Source organism: Parasteatoda tepidariorum, chromosome 3 (assembly GCF_982258835.1).
Source record: "Parasteatoda tepidariorum strain Cologne lab strain chromosome 3, Ptep-v5.0, whole genome shotgun sequence".
NCBI classification, from domain to species: Eukaryota; Metazoa; Arthropoda; class Arachnida; order Araneae; family Theridiidae; genus Parasteatoda; species Parasteatoda tepidariorum.
The window spans coordinates 107,374,511-107,389,373 of NC_141757.1; the positions used below are offsets into that span (position 1 = coordinate 107,374,511).

At 28.9% G+C, this 14,863-nt stretch overlaps 1 protein-coding gene across 8 annotated transcripts in view; it reads left to right on the forward strand.

Annotated features, from left to right (window-relative positions):
• The window catches only part of LOC107453971 (TGF-beta receptor type-1), a 755,412-nt gene that overhangs the window by 494,588 nt on the left and 245,961 nt on the right, over positions 1-14,863 (forward strand). The window lies entirely within an intron of this gene.

Sequence of the window (14,863 nt, forward strand, 5' to 3'; positions counted from 1 at the left end):
GTTAATATTCAACAAAATGCATACGTAAAAACAGAGTTCATTAGTCTCTGCAATAGGGGAGATTTTATCCGATTTCAAAAAAAAAGGATTTTAAAAAAGGATTACAATTTTTTATGAACATCATAAGCAACTTTTTCATGATAAAGAGAATCGAAAATAGACATTTATTTTATTTATTTTTTGAATCTTTTTAATTTTTGGTACCTAAGAGTACACAAAAATTGGTCAGGTGTTTTAAGTCCAAAAATTTTGCTCGACTTTGAAATTAATTCATACAGGTTAAAAAAGAAATAAAATTTAACCTTATAAAAGTTACTTAGACAAATAACACTGATACACAAACTGGCATGGTGTTTACCTTTTCTAATGTAATTTTTCATGCTGATTTCAAATCTAAAAACCTTTTGCTCTATCACGTCAGGTTTTTAAGATGGTGACAAAAGTTAATTCCTGTAGGAAACTGGATAAATTTTAGTAATTTTAATAGGCTACTATTGAAATATTATAATTTTAATAGAACACTATTGAAATATTATAATTTTAATAGAACACTATTTAAACTTTATTAATTTTAAAAGAATACTGTTTAAATTTTATTAATATTATTGAAAGAGCATTTAAATTTAATCAATTTTAAAATACTGTTCAAATTTTAGCAATTTTAATGCAATATTGTTTAAATTTTATTAATTTTTATGGAATTTGATTCCATCAGATAGAACAAATATACATTTTCGTTACACGCACTAAAAATTTATTTGCAATGAGTAACAATTTATAGAATAGAAAAATACTATAGGTAGAAAAAAGCTTTAGAAGAAAACTCAGGGAAAAAGAAGAAAAACCATCGGGGGAAAAAAGCATTACTTTTAACAATTACTGGAATTTAATGACCCGTTCGATTCAGGCTATTGAACATGAATTCAATATGATTAAATATTTATACGAATATAAAATTTTATACGAATATAAATAAATTACTTTTTTAAAAACTGATTATTATGCAAGATTTGATTTTAAGCACGCGGAAACTAACTTTAAATACATCTTCTTATTTCTTAATTATAGTAATTACAATTATAGTAATTGCAATTACATAATATACTTCATAGTATTATTATATATAATGTATTGATTAATAATAGTTTCTCAGGAGTTTAATTTTGAGTTAATTTAAAAATATTGACTGAATTTTTGAAATGTTACATTTTAATACAATTTTTTAAATCACCGGTTGATAAAACATTATTACGATTAATCAAATTAACTTTAGTTAATTTTTTAAAAAAAAAACATATATCTATTTTCATTAGAATAAATATTTAATTACAGTGAAATCTCCAAGAAAGACCACCTCCATATAACGACCTCCTCTATTTGTGACCACTTTAGGGAGGCATGGAATTTTTTTCTGTATACTTTGTGTTGAAGAAAACCTTAAAGGGAGACCATTAAAACCTTTCCCAGCAACCGGGCAATCTTTCACACCAAATGCGGAAAAAGTCAATTAAGAAACCACGAAAAAATATCGAAACAAAAAATTTTAACAAAGCAAATAAATAGATTAAAATGTATTCAAAATATCTGTGTGAAACTCTTATTGAGAGACGATACAACCTCTTGTTGCAGTCAGAGTCCACTAAAAACGATGCTATCAATGATTTACTTCTACAGTTGAAAATTAAATTAATTATTTTAGAGAAAAAGTTAAGCATCTCAATCAAGCACGCTTTTAAAGCTAACTAATTTTTATGATATAAAATTAAAGGAAAACGAAAAAACATAGTTGTTTATTTATCTGCTCTGTTTTTCATAATTGGTAAATTAATTTTTACACATAATTATATCTGTAGGGATTATTTTTATTGACGCTAAAGTTTTTTCATCAATCCGGTTTTCATGACGCTTAACATAGGTGGCATTTTCGCACCAAGAAAATAACACTGACTAAAATTAAAATCGTTTGTGATAAATCATGTACACCCTTGTGCAAATTAATTGAAACAAACTCAATAAATTCAGAAAACTAAGAGGAAATGCTATTTTATTTAAATTTATACAAACTCAAAAATTTTTAGTACATAATATGATCTCCACGACACTTTATTAACATTTGGACACGATTTGGCATGGATTCCACTAATTTTTTACAGTCATTTATAATATTTGTGTCCTTGTACCACACATGAATTAACGCCGTGATTAGCTTCTCCATAGTTGTACAGTCCATATTTAATAGGCGATTCTTGCATATGGTCCAGAGATTCTCAATTGGGTTGATATCCGGAGAGTTCCCTGGCCATTCCAATGTCTCAATTTGATTCTCAGACATGAATTTCTTGACAATTTTGGACGTATGGCAAGGAGCTAAATCCTGTTAAAAAATCCCTGTTCCATCAGGGTATCGTTTCTTCAACTCTGGAACAACTTTTTTACCCAGAATAGTAATGTACTGCTCAGAACGCATCATACCGTCAATAGGCTGCAAAGGTCCAACCCCATTGTAACCGAAACAACCCCAAAACATCTTCTTTAAAAAACACGAAAAAATAAGTTTGTTTCAATTAATTTGCACAAGGGTGTACCTTCGATAAGATGTTAAGCCAATGGAGTCAACCTCTAAGAACGACCATTTTACTGTTAGACAGAGAAAGGTTCGCTACTGAAAGGTTCAAAGGTTAAATATTGTGTACAACATTGAAATCTATCTTAGATTAAAGATGTGTGTGGAATTTATGTGTTCTGCATTTTTTGAACTATGTATTTCTGTACTGTATATAAATGATGTTATTTAATCTGACAGTTGTTTTCTTAACTAATAATATAGTCACTCAATGTAAAAGTAAATGGCTCCATTGAAATGTAAATGGTACCATTGAAAAAACAGTGGGTGACAGAGACAAATGATTTTCATATTTTGAGCACCCTATTTTAGTTGTCTCAAAATGTTTTGGATACAATGATATCCAAATAAATTAATATAAAATCGGGTATAAAAAAACAAATTCGGTCATTCACCAAAGCGACTACGAGATTGCTGACATTTGTGGCGCAACTACCACTATAAATATTAAATACCGAATCACTAGTATATAAGACGTGTTAACTTGATTCTCTCTTGAGGTACCTTTTGATAGATGAAGGTAGACATAGGCGATTTATAATTCACCTAAACATCCAAATGTCGACATTCTCCTGATTTCTGTTATTCACGGTAACAATTATACTTAAATGAACAGAAACGTTACACAAATGAATATTATGACAATTATTAAAATATCTTATGACACGCTTAATTTATCACATTAAAATGTTTTCGAGCCTACGCTTTATCGAGATGATTAAAAAGAACATTGAAAAATTTTAGAAATTGATTTTCATTAATGAATTAAATCAGTTAACTTCTGATTCACAAATTCAAAGATTAAAAAACTACAAATGAATTTAATGCGTCATTCGCAATACTTTTATAATTCATGAATATTCAATAAAGAAACTTCTTTGTAAAAAGAGGCCTATATATGTGGGAGTGTTACATATATAAATATCTATAGCTCTCTTCTTACAATAATTTTGCACAAAAATTTGTTATTTTGCAATATGATTTTTAATTTATTTCTTTAACTGTTATGTTATAATACGCTTAACTCTAATCATGTATTAAAAAAAATAGAAATATATATTTTATTACTAGCATTTACTTACGATCAATAAACGTTTACTTAATATTAATTATTTTCTGTGATTCGTTAAAAAAATTTTATTGAAAATATTTGTTATTGAAAATAATTTTATTGAAATATTTGGAATCAATTCAGAATCAAGTATTTCAACAACTATCCATAACTCCTGGAGTATCATTAGTATTTTTCCCAAACTTTTTTTAGAGTAACGTAATCAATTTTATCCATTAAATAACAAAGGTTATAAGTTGTCAAAAATCAAAGTTTGTTAGCAAATTTCATAAAATTTTTAAATAAATTTTCAATATTTAAGCGTAGTGCTCTTTTTTGTAAAATTCTGAAATATTGTAAAAAGAATTTTTTTTTAATGTCATGCATTATTTGTAAGGAAAACCTATCATCAACACCCATTTTATAAAAGAAAAAATTCACGCTCTTCATTGTTTCAACTATTTTTTCTTCTTTCATCACCAACTTAATCTTTACTCTAAGTTCGCTTCAAGTCTAAATAAGAGAAAAAGTTTAAATTCTCTAAACTAATCTAACAAATTGAGCGTATAAATTATCCCTTGAGAATAGCGTGAAAAAGATTACTGCGAAGCTTTTCCTACACCACTCGATTAGATTTCTAGTTCTAAAACTCAGGAAACGAACCGTCCACAATCCACCCTTAAAGTTTCAGTCTTTTAAATCCTAAGAAGGGTTAATCAAGGGAACTATTTGTCAATCCCCCTTGGATCTATTTAAAATTGTAAATGGCGAAATTAACTACTCAAAACTGAAACAAAAATTCCAGTAAATTCCGTGCCGATTTACAAATTTATTAATTGTACTAAATCCGTACTAATGATTCGAAAATACAGAATTCCGCATTAGTTAAGATAATCCATAAATTTCTTGATTTTCCTCATAGTTTTGCTTTCTTTTGTTTTTTACTTCGTTTTTTATTATTTATAATTATTAGAGCTACACTTTAAAAAAATTTGGCACACAGTTGCCAACATTTTAGATGTTTAGATCTACTAAATACCTTTTTTCAGTACAAAACTGTAGTTATCAAACAAAAAAATTTTTGAAATTGACAAAATAATAAATTTGTGAAAGAATTAGGGTGAATATCACAAAAAAGGCGTTTGTTTCTGAAGCGAAACGTTTTTGCAATAAAGCCATAAATTGATTCTAATGCGCATGAAAATGTCTGTAAACAAACAAACAAACAAAAAATGAATAAATAAATAAAACTATACCAGTGAAAAAGTTTTTTTAAAAAAGTACGATTTTATGCACTGTTAAAAAATTTCAGTTTACCCCTACATCAAAAATAATGGCAACTATTCATTAAAATTTTTTACTGTAATAATTTAAAATCTGTTCGGTAGCAACGAAAACCAGCAAACAGCCTTACGTATGAGTTCAGGCCATTTCAGCATAGTAATCAGTAAAATTATTAAAATTATTTCCATCTCTATCGTGAAATAAGATAGAAAAATCATTCCAATCTTCCATTACGTGTTGTACTATATCCTCACGCAACTCTCGAACCACAACTTGAGTATCGTATTATATATATGCTATTGCTTGAAAAGAGCTAGCTCCATCACCCATAATTGATATGACAGCATGCGGCAATTTCATTTTTAAAATTCAATTTTCATTCAGAAGTTCAAATTTCATTTTTGAAAGAAATCGAAAATTAATCGAAATAATTACTTCGTGACTATGTTTTTTTTTCCAGTAAAACTTATTCTAAATTATTCAACGTATACTTAACATGTACCGCATTTTTAAACTATAACTTAGGACTACCTAACAAAATGAATCTAAATAAATATTTAACGCAAAACTGATTATTTAACACTACTTAAATTATTAATTAGACAGCCTAACAAAAATAATTATTACTATAATGTTGCCAATTTAGATAGAGAAATACCCGCGTTTTGTTGTTTTGTATATGTAAGGGGGATTTCAGAAATCATTTATTGTATAAATCCAATAAGACAATAATATGTTGAATTCTTTCAATAATTAAATCGTAATGTCTGCAAATTGAATGAAATGATTATAAGTCAAAGGCTTTTGCTGGATGCATATGTTGCATACATGTTGCATTTCCCTTTCACTATTTAAGCATACAATAATATTTAGACAAACATACAAAAGTAGACTAAAACATAAAAGTAACCAATGAGCAAGTTTCAGAGGGTTGACGGATAAGAGGTAAGTCTCCCTGACGTTTAAAAAAATTAATTAATTAATTAATATTTAATAAATAGTAAATCAATATAATTTTCCTACAATACCGGGATAGCCTGGTTGGTAGGGCACTAGGCCCATGTCCAAGAGTTCTTGGGTTCGATCCCCGTCAGCCGAAGACTCCCCGTGAAATAAATGGGGACTGATGTAAGTTACATTTGTCGAGTTACAAAGTCATCCGTGTTCTCATAACAAATTAAAACCTCTGGGGGTACTGATCCAGGAATTTCCTTGTCTTTCTGGCTTGGTTCAAAATTACAAGGCTACGGGGTTGTACATTAGTAGTCGTAAACACAAAATTGGGTCGGCTGTTCAACGATGGTTATAAAATAAAATAAAAAAAGAATAAATAAAATTTTACTACAAATAAATATTGAACTTAGACAAACAATGAATGTTTTTACTCAGCTTAATTTATTCTAGGCAAAAACTTTTGACTCAAATGTACCATTTTAATATCAGCTGCTCCCTTCATAACACTTTTTTTTTGGAAGTTTGGTTTAGATTTTAATTAATGAAATGCAGTTGCTCAAGTTTTTTAATGAAAAGATTACCCTTAATGCTAGACTTAAAACTATATTTTCTTCATTCTTCTTCCAGTTCTCCAGAACTACTTTTGTTTTTAAAATTTTACCCTTCTGTCCTTCGAAACATTGTTGGTAAAAGAAAAGATTTAACTGATGTTGTATTTTTTTTTTCTTCCTTTCATTGTATCAAATTTATTTGAAATACTTTTAAAATTGCTTTTATCCGTAAAAGATCTTTGTCCTTAACCCGAGGCAAACTTTATATTCAGCTTTATGAACTATTATTTAGCCTAACTATTATAATTTAATAATTGTCTTTTTCGCTTTACTTTCAGATCATAGTTTGTTTTTTAAAAAAATATCACTTTTTGATACAATGTATTCTCGATCCTTTATATAAATTATGTTCAAATAAAGAGACTGTTTGATTTACTACATTTCATCAAGTGTGTTGTTTGATTTATTTTTAGCAGGCCTTTAATTAAATTTATATGCATTCCTGATGAAAGTAGATAATTCTAATTAACTTAGGTTTTTTTTTGTTGAAGAATCATATCCATCTATAAATGTATTACCATTTATTTAAATCCATAAATAAAATTATAAAACGAAACTAATAAAGGAAATTTATTTTTCTTCCAATGCCCACCTTGGTTAACATTTCGTCAATTCAGGCATATTAAGACAGATTTGTTGGCTACTCATTCAGGGGCATCATATTGGGTGGGCCAACGTTGCTCCCACAGTAAAGACAGATAGTACAGAAAATGAAAGAACATCAATGCCTTGTCTGGGATTCGAACCCACAACCCATCTGGTGCAAAGCCAGCTACCTGACTTCTACAGAGTCCGGTCGGCAGAAATTTTATTGTAAAAAATGAAAATTTGTTTGTGGAAAGATGTTTCAATCATTCAGATTAATTATTTTAATACCAGACTACATATTTTCACCCAGTCTGAAAAAAACAATAAAACTTATCGAAATTTGATAATTATTTGCTTGTTTATTTACTTTATTTTGTACATTATAAAGTTTCGTGTCTTTTACTGTCAAACTTGTCAAAAAAATTCGATATTGATCATTCAGTAAAATTAGGAAGATGTATATTATTATTTTTCTTAATTTACAATCACAGTACTCTACAGGTGAGTAATCTGCACTCATGTCCTCATATTAAAGAAAATAATTTGGAATCACACAGAAAGTAAGAATTTCTCTTTTGAGACATTTCACTTTTCAGTCATCTTATCAGACATCTTCAAGAATAATATGCAAATTACAGGAAACCACAAGATGACACCGATAGTACGTTGCATTGACGATAGTGTAGGAGAGGGACATAAAAGAAATGGTGGCAAAAATTGAAAATTCATAAAATTGTTCTCAAGCTTTTAGTAAGCCGCTCTGTGCCATAACCGAATAATTATGACACAGAGGACACAAGTGGATGATTTTTTACTTGGTAGAATTATCGGCAACCTGAAATGTGGGCATATCTGATATACTTAGAATTGGACAAAGTGCTATCTCTAAGCTTTGGCAGAGATTCCAAGATGATAGAAATATCAGTAGACATGGTCCCCGACTTACAACGCCGAATGGAAGCCGCTGTTTAGCTGTAACTGTCAAAAGAAGCAGACGGAAGCGAGCATTCAACCTGACTCGTCAGCTATCTGCAGCCACGGAGATCACAGTTTTAAGGCAAACAATGTACAGACGTTCGGTAAATATTGGTCTATGTGACCTCAGACCTGTCAGATGTGTTCCGGCGCCATTTGTTGCTAGTGATTAGCCTAGAGTAGAGAACATTCAATGAGGACATCGTCACAGTGGGCTTGTGTGATGTTTTCCGAAGAGCCCAGATTTAGCTTCGATTTTGTCCGAGTTTTATATGGAGAACGCCAGGTTCTCATGATCACCAAGACAACATTGAACAGCACTATTACCATTGTCCAGAATTGCTCGTTTGGGGTGGAATTGTACTGGGATCCAGAACAGATCTGCGTGTTCCATGACAGTCTAAATTTATCAGGAACATCATTCTGACAACGTGTATGTTCGTTTAATGGTGCCATGGGCTCAGAATTTGTGTTTATGGATGGCAACGCCCGCTAACACCGAGCAACATCGTAAACGATTACCTTCTATCTGAGGATATCCCCCGAATGAAATGGCCAATATTCTCATCTGACTTGAATCTGATGGAGCATGTGTGGCACATGCTTGACCGACGCGTTGCAGTTTGTCAAACACCTCCTACATATGTACCGGAACTTCGAAGAGCATTGTTTGCTGAGAGGAGTAATATTACCCAAGGTACTCTAGGCGTTGTATGAAGTGTATTTCATTACATGGGAGACATAAAATGTATTAACCATCATACCTACCGTTTAATATTAAGTTTTTGTAAAGGAGATATGTTTAACCCACTGACGGTTTTTGTGACACGAAAAAATTCGGAGAATGTTTCTCCACTATTTTTCTATCGAAGTACATGGAAAAACCAGTTTTGCTATGCGGAGACTATACAAGAGTCAATAGAATTAAATGTTTAGACGTTGTAAGAGTTTGTATTTATAAAAAGCTTATTCTTTTGGCATGTATATCTGTACACACTTCACATTTTTGTCTAGAACATGTAACATATTCTTTCTGTAGTTTTTCAAGCTAAATTGAAGGAGACTGGTCCCAAAACGATCAGGCCAATTATTTAGAAGTTATAAGTCGTTTTATGTACAAAAGTACAGTTTTGAACTTGAACTTATTTACACATCTTACAATGCTAAGCAGACAAGTGAAGTACTGTTTCTTATGCATTTTTTCTAGATTAAACGAATGTTATCTAACAGGAATCTGAAGGCCAATATTTCAAAAGTTTATTTTTTTTGTGTGTATAAACATTATTTTTGAATAGCGTTTATTATGAAAAACACTCTTATAACTTTAAATCTGCTTATCCTATTAACTCAAATTTTATCGTATTCAATTCAGTGAAAAAATTATCATTGGAAAATTTACCTCATATGTTCAGACAGCAAATTAAAAAGTGTGCATAACTCATGTCGAAAAAAATTCCTTATATGCATGAAAACACTTGCAACTCTTGTATTCGGCATTCTATTGACTCGTGTAGAGTTTCATTCGACTCAGCGTAAGGAAATACAAAAAAACAATGCTTCTTGTTAGATTAGATATACCAAATATGTAAATAGGTACAAATACATATTTGCACGTTTTGTATATAAATCTCTTATAACTTCTAAACTCGCTCTATCATCCCGTGATTGGTCTCATTTGATTCAGCGTAAAAAAAAAATACAATAGAAACATTGCCTAACTTGTACGTCTGGAAAGAGTTCAATTAATTCCCCCCCCCCCGAATCAAAATTTACCCCAAAAAAGGGAAAAAGAGTAGGAGAATTTTCAGGTACTATTTTAAAAGGCAATATAAAGTTTTCGATGAAAAAAAAAAAATCGTGGGTATTAATTTTCACTTAGAAAAAGTCTTATTACATTGGATTACTGCAAAAACGTTAAAACTATAAATTTACGTATTTTTAAAATTCTACTTTAATTTTTACTCAGAGACGTCTTTTTTTTTTTTTTTTTTTCTTTTTTTTTTTAAAGCCTTTGTTGAACAGCCGACCCAATTTTGAGTCCATAAGACGAGGAAACTCCTGGATCAAGTATTGGGAGAAATTTGCTTTAGTATAGGACTTTTTTTCTGAAACTAACCTATATTTGCGTTACAAGGAGAGGAAAACCACGAAAGCCTCCCACGGTTAGCATGACGGCAAGGGAACTCTAATCCATGATCCATCTACCCCTTTTACGTCCGCACTGTGGTCGGTGTGAGTAGCCGGAAGCGGAATTCGTATCGACCAGCAATATCTAGGATTCGCACCCGGGTTACCTCATTGGGATGGGCTCTGTCTCCTGAGCCACCATGGCTCTCAGAGACTTCGTCACGCCAAAATAGCTGCGAAAAGAACTACGTCATTGCTATACTTCGGTTCATTCGCTAGTCGCAGAAGCAGACTTAGTTTTCGCGTAATTTTCCTATTCTTAACATGGCAATCGCAGTATTGCTTTACTTAATTTCTTTATTTGAAAAATTAGTAAATAATATATGAGCTGAATATTCTAAGGTGTATATTACAAATAGTGTGCCTTTTCTAAAAATACCAAATAAAGTTTCGTTTTTTTTTTTCTTTTTTTATTTCAGATAGTAAAAGGAATTTAAGGTTAATTAAACTAGAGCCTATTGACCTAAGAGTTCGAAACCCAGTGATCACATTGGAATATTTGTTTAGCAAAATCTTTCAAAGTATATTTTAAACTAATAATTCAAGTATTAAACATTTATTTTGTAAAAAAATATTTTTTTAATTAATAAATATTTTTTTACTTAAAAAAATATTTTTAAATGAAACATTGTCATACCTATATGTTTTCGGACTTATTACGTATTTTAAATTTGCATTAATAACTGTCGTCTAATTTCTTTTAATTTATTAAAATGAAAAATAATTTAATAAAAGAAAATTTAATTATAATTTTTTCTAGTAAAATGCCTCTTTAGGATAACCTATTGTGGCTTCATATTTTGTCTATCTTACTTTTATTTAATTTAATTTCTTTTTTAATCTAAAGAATCTAGTTTTAATGAATCGTTTTATTAATTAATGTTTTTTATAAATGTATATTTGTTGCATATTGGTTCAAGTATTTGGTTTCAATATTTTAAATGAATTAGGTAATATAATACATTTGAATGTGAACTATAATGTGACGATAGAATTGAAATTAAGATATTTAAAACAATGATACAATTTACTTTTGTTTGACAATTTTTTGTTCTTTTAGAAATTTTTTTAAAATTAAAACTTAAAATTTTGTTTCATATATTGTACTTTTTCTTTTGCAAAAAATGCAGGTTGATTCTTACAAAAAGAAGAGCAAATAAAACTTATTTTACTAATCACAAATATTTTTTATAGGTATCATAACAAAATAATATTAAAATATAAAAATATTTATTTTTCTGAGAGTGCAGTTATTATAACTTCAGGAGAAAGTATAGTTGTAACGATTTCTACAAAGTTCTTAAGTTGTAACAATTGTTACTTTATCTTTTGTTTAACGATTTAACTGAGGTAACTTCTTTTTATCATTAAAGATTTATTTTACAATTTCTAATTTATAATAAAATGGCTGATTTTTTTTTCTTTCAATAATTCCGCTATATCTCTCTTTCTCAAAAAAAAGGGGGGAGGGGGTAAAATTATTTTAATGACGAGTAAGTTGCATAAAAAGTAAGTTTTATCCTTAACTTCTTTTTCTTTTTAAATGGAAATGAGGGATTGCTATTGCCAAGGGGATGGAAAAAATTCACCGCTTTTTCCAGAGTTATGTTTGGATTTTCATGTATGCAGATTTAGACGTAAATTATATACTTTGACGAGGCTAAATTCGAAACAGCTAATAGTTTGTTTTCTGTTATGCTTTTTTGTTTGTTTTTTTCAAAAAAAAAAATGCTCTTTATTTTCCATTTAAGCACTTTTTCCATTATACAACTCTTAAATTCTACCTTACAAAATTGCTTTCTACCAAATGTTATAGTTATTCTTGCCAATCTTTGAAGTCATGCCAAGGGCTTGTCCACTTTAAGCGTCAAAAAATAATCCTTGTCAGCTCAACTCTATCATTTCTCTAAATACTACACTCTTAACCAGTGGCGAATCTTGATTTTTCCTTAAACCCCTGTCAAGAAATTCTAAACGAACGAAATGGAAATTGAATTTGATCTGGCCACTCAATCCACACCTGGATTAATCATTCGAACTGAATAACTCTTACCCAGTTAAGAGTTCCACGACTTAAAAATCTACCCTGTGTGCAATTTATTTCGTTTTGCGGGATGTTGGGCCTACAAATTCATTTCTTGCAATAATGATAACAGATGGCGTGATAGTAATTCGATAATACCTTCGAATTTTAGAATATTTCATTCGTAAGGAATTAGCCGAAGACAAGGAAAATCTGATTTGAAGCGAATTTTACCGAATCCATTTCTGCCGAAGTTGTAGATTTCAATTGCTTTACTGTTGAACTAGCATTGTCTCCTTTCAAAAGACTAAATTATTTTATCTTTTAGCCTTGAACGTGAAGATTGTTTTTGATTTAAATTATGTTTAAACTTTAAGGCAGGTATTTTTTTTAAATGAAAAATGAATAAACAAAAAAGATTTTTTTTTTCAATGAGATTGAAAATCTGGTTTATTTTTCAATTGGTGTTAAGCACAAGTTTTTCTTTCTAACGTAATTTGGATAAGGTGTGGTTTTGTTTGTTCATTTCTATTCGAAGACATTCCACCAATTTTAGAGATTGAGGTGCGCAATACAATGTTAAACACTATTTTCAAATTATTTAGTAAAGAGATTTTAAGAGAAGATTCAAAATTATATATCACAAATAATATTATTGAATATAGGAAATTCTCTTCTATAGGCGATTAAAAAATAAATACCATAAATACCTATTTAAAAACAGTGCTAATGTACAGTAAGATGTAAAAGTGTCACATTTGGCAAAAAGCGCACTTTATCAGCCATTGTGTTATTTGTAAGTGTGGTTTATGACGTCAAGTCATTCAATTTATTCTATAACTATCGTTATATCTATCGAACTACAAAATTTTTGAATTTAGAATTTTTAAGTTAATTATAAGTTTTGAATTTACTGATGAAATATCCACTTTTTTATTTATTTATTCATTTTTTCTTTTTTCTTTTTTTGGGGGTCCAAGAACGCTTCGAAAACCCAGGATGTTTAGTTATAGAAAAAAAAAAATTCTCTGAATATTTTGAGGGTGGAAAATTCGGAGTGTTTCAGAGAATGTACATTCCTGTTTTCTTATTTCATAATATAAAATATTGTTTGACCCAATTAAATATAATATTTAAGGTTTACCCCTTGATTCCGTTAGATTGCAGGGCAGTATATAAAAAAGTCCGGTCATTAGATAAGTAGTTACTCGATTTTTTATTTTCGGCCTTGTGTTTCATGTTGAACTACGTTGTCTTGGTCCTAAAATCAAAGTTTTAAAAACATCAAATTTTTGACAATTTAATTTAGCTTAAAAATAAGAAAATTTATTAAAAACAGCAGATATTTAAAAAGGAAAAGAAAATGTATATAATAAGCATAAATTAAAAAATAATAGTAAAGGAAAAATAGTATTTTCTTAAAGAACAACAAAGCAATTTATAAGGAATTTAAAGAAAAATATTTTAATGTAGTTTGTATAAAAATTATTGCTGTCTCTATTTTTGTTTAATTTAAGATTATTCAGTTGCAAAACTGTGCTGATTATCCTGCATTGTGAGTCCTGCATTTCTTTGGGAAATTATTTCGTTAAAAAAATTAATGTTTTTATCTTTTTTTCATTAAAAATTAAATCTTATATATATATATTAATCATATATAATAATTTATAATTTTTTTTATATCCTATTAGGTTTTTTTTAAATAAAATTTATGTAAAAAGTTTTAGTTATAGTTTCAGATTATATTTTTTATTAATTACATTTGATTATTATGCATAGCCAAATAAGTCTGTTTAAACCAAAAGTATAAAGAAACCTGCAATTATTAATATTCACCGATTAATTACATTGACCATAACTTGCATAGTTTTAGAATCTTTATCAAAAAAGAAGTCAAAATGTTATGAAAATTAGTTATTTTAAATAATGAAGCAAGAAAAAATAAAAAGGATTTCGAAAACTGTCTAGTCATTAATGGGAAAGGCGAGATGAAAACATCAAAATCTATATGATTGGCGGATAAAACTTGAAAATGTTTCTAATAATAACCTTCAACTTCTTTTGGTTAGTTAGCAATCAAACTGGTTTAACGATTTTGAGACTGTTTTTTTAAAATTTCGATAGTATTTTTTTCCTCCTTTACTAACTTGTGTCAACTATTATCTGTACTTCATCACTTCTATTTTAAAAAGGATTCTAATAATAGATATTAAGAGCAGTTGTTATAAAACACCATGTATAGTTAAGGGGAAAAATAGCTATTTCATTTTTCGTTGATCAGAATAATTGAAACAAATAATGTTGAAAATCTAAAATAAATAAGCAGATTAAAAATTATCATCTTTTATATTAGCTTTAGATTCACTTATTGAAACTTTAAACAGTTTATTTATTAATTTGATTTTAGCAACATTTTCTTAGTATTTTAAAATTTATCCTAATTCGTATGCTTTTAATCAATATCATCGCAAAAATTAAAGAAAATCTTAATTAACTCGTGACAAAACAGAACTTTTGTTTTAATTACGTTTTATTCAAGTAGCAATAGTTATAAAATCATGATAACC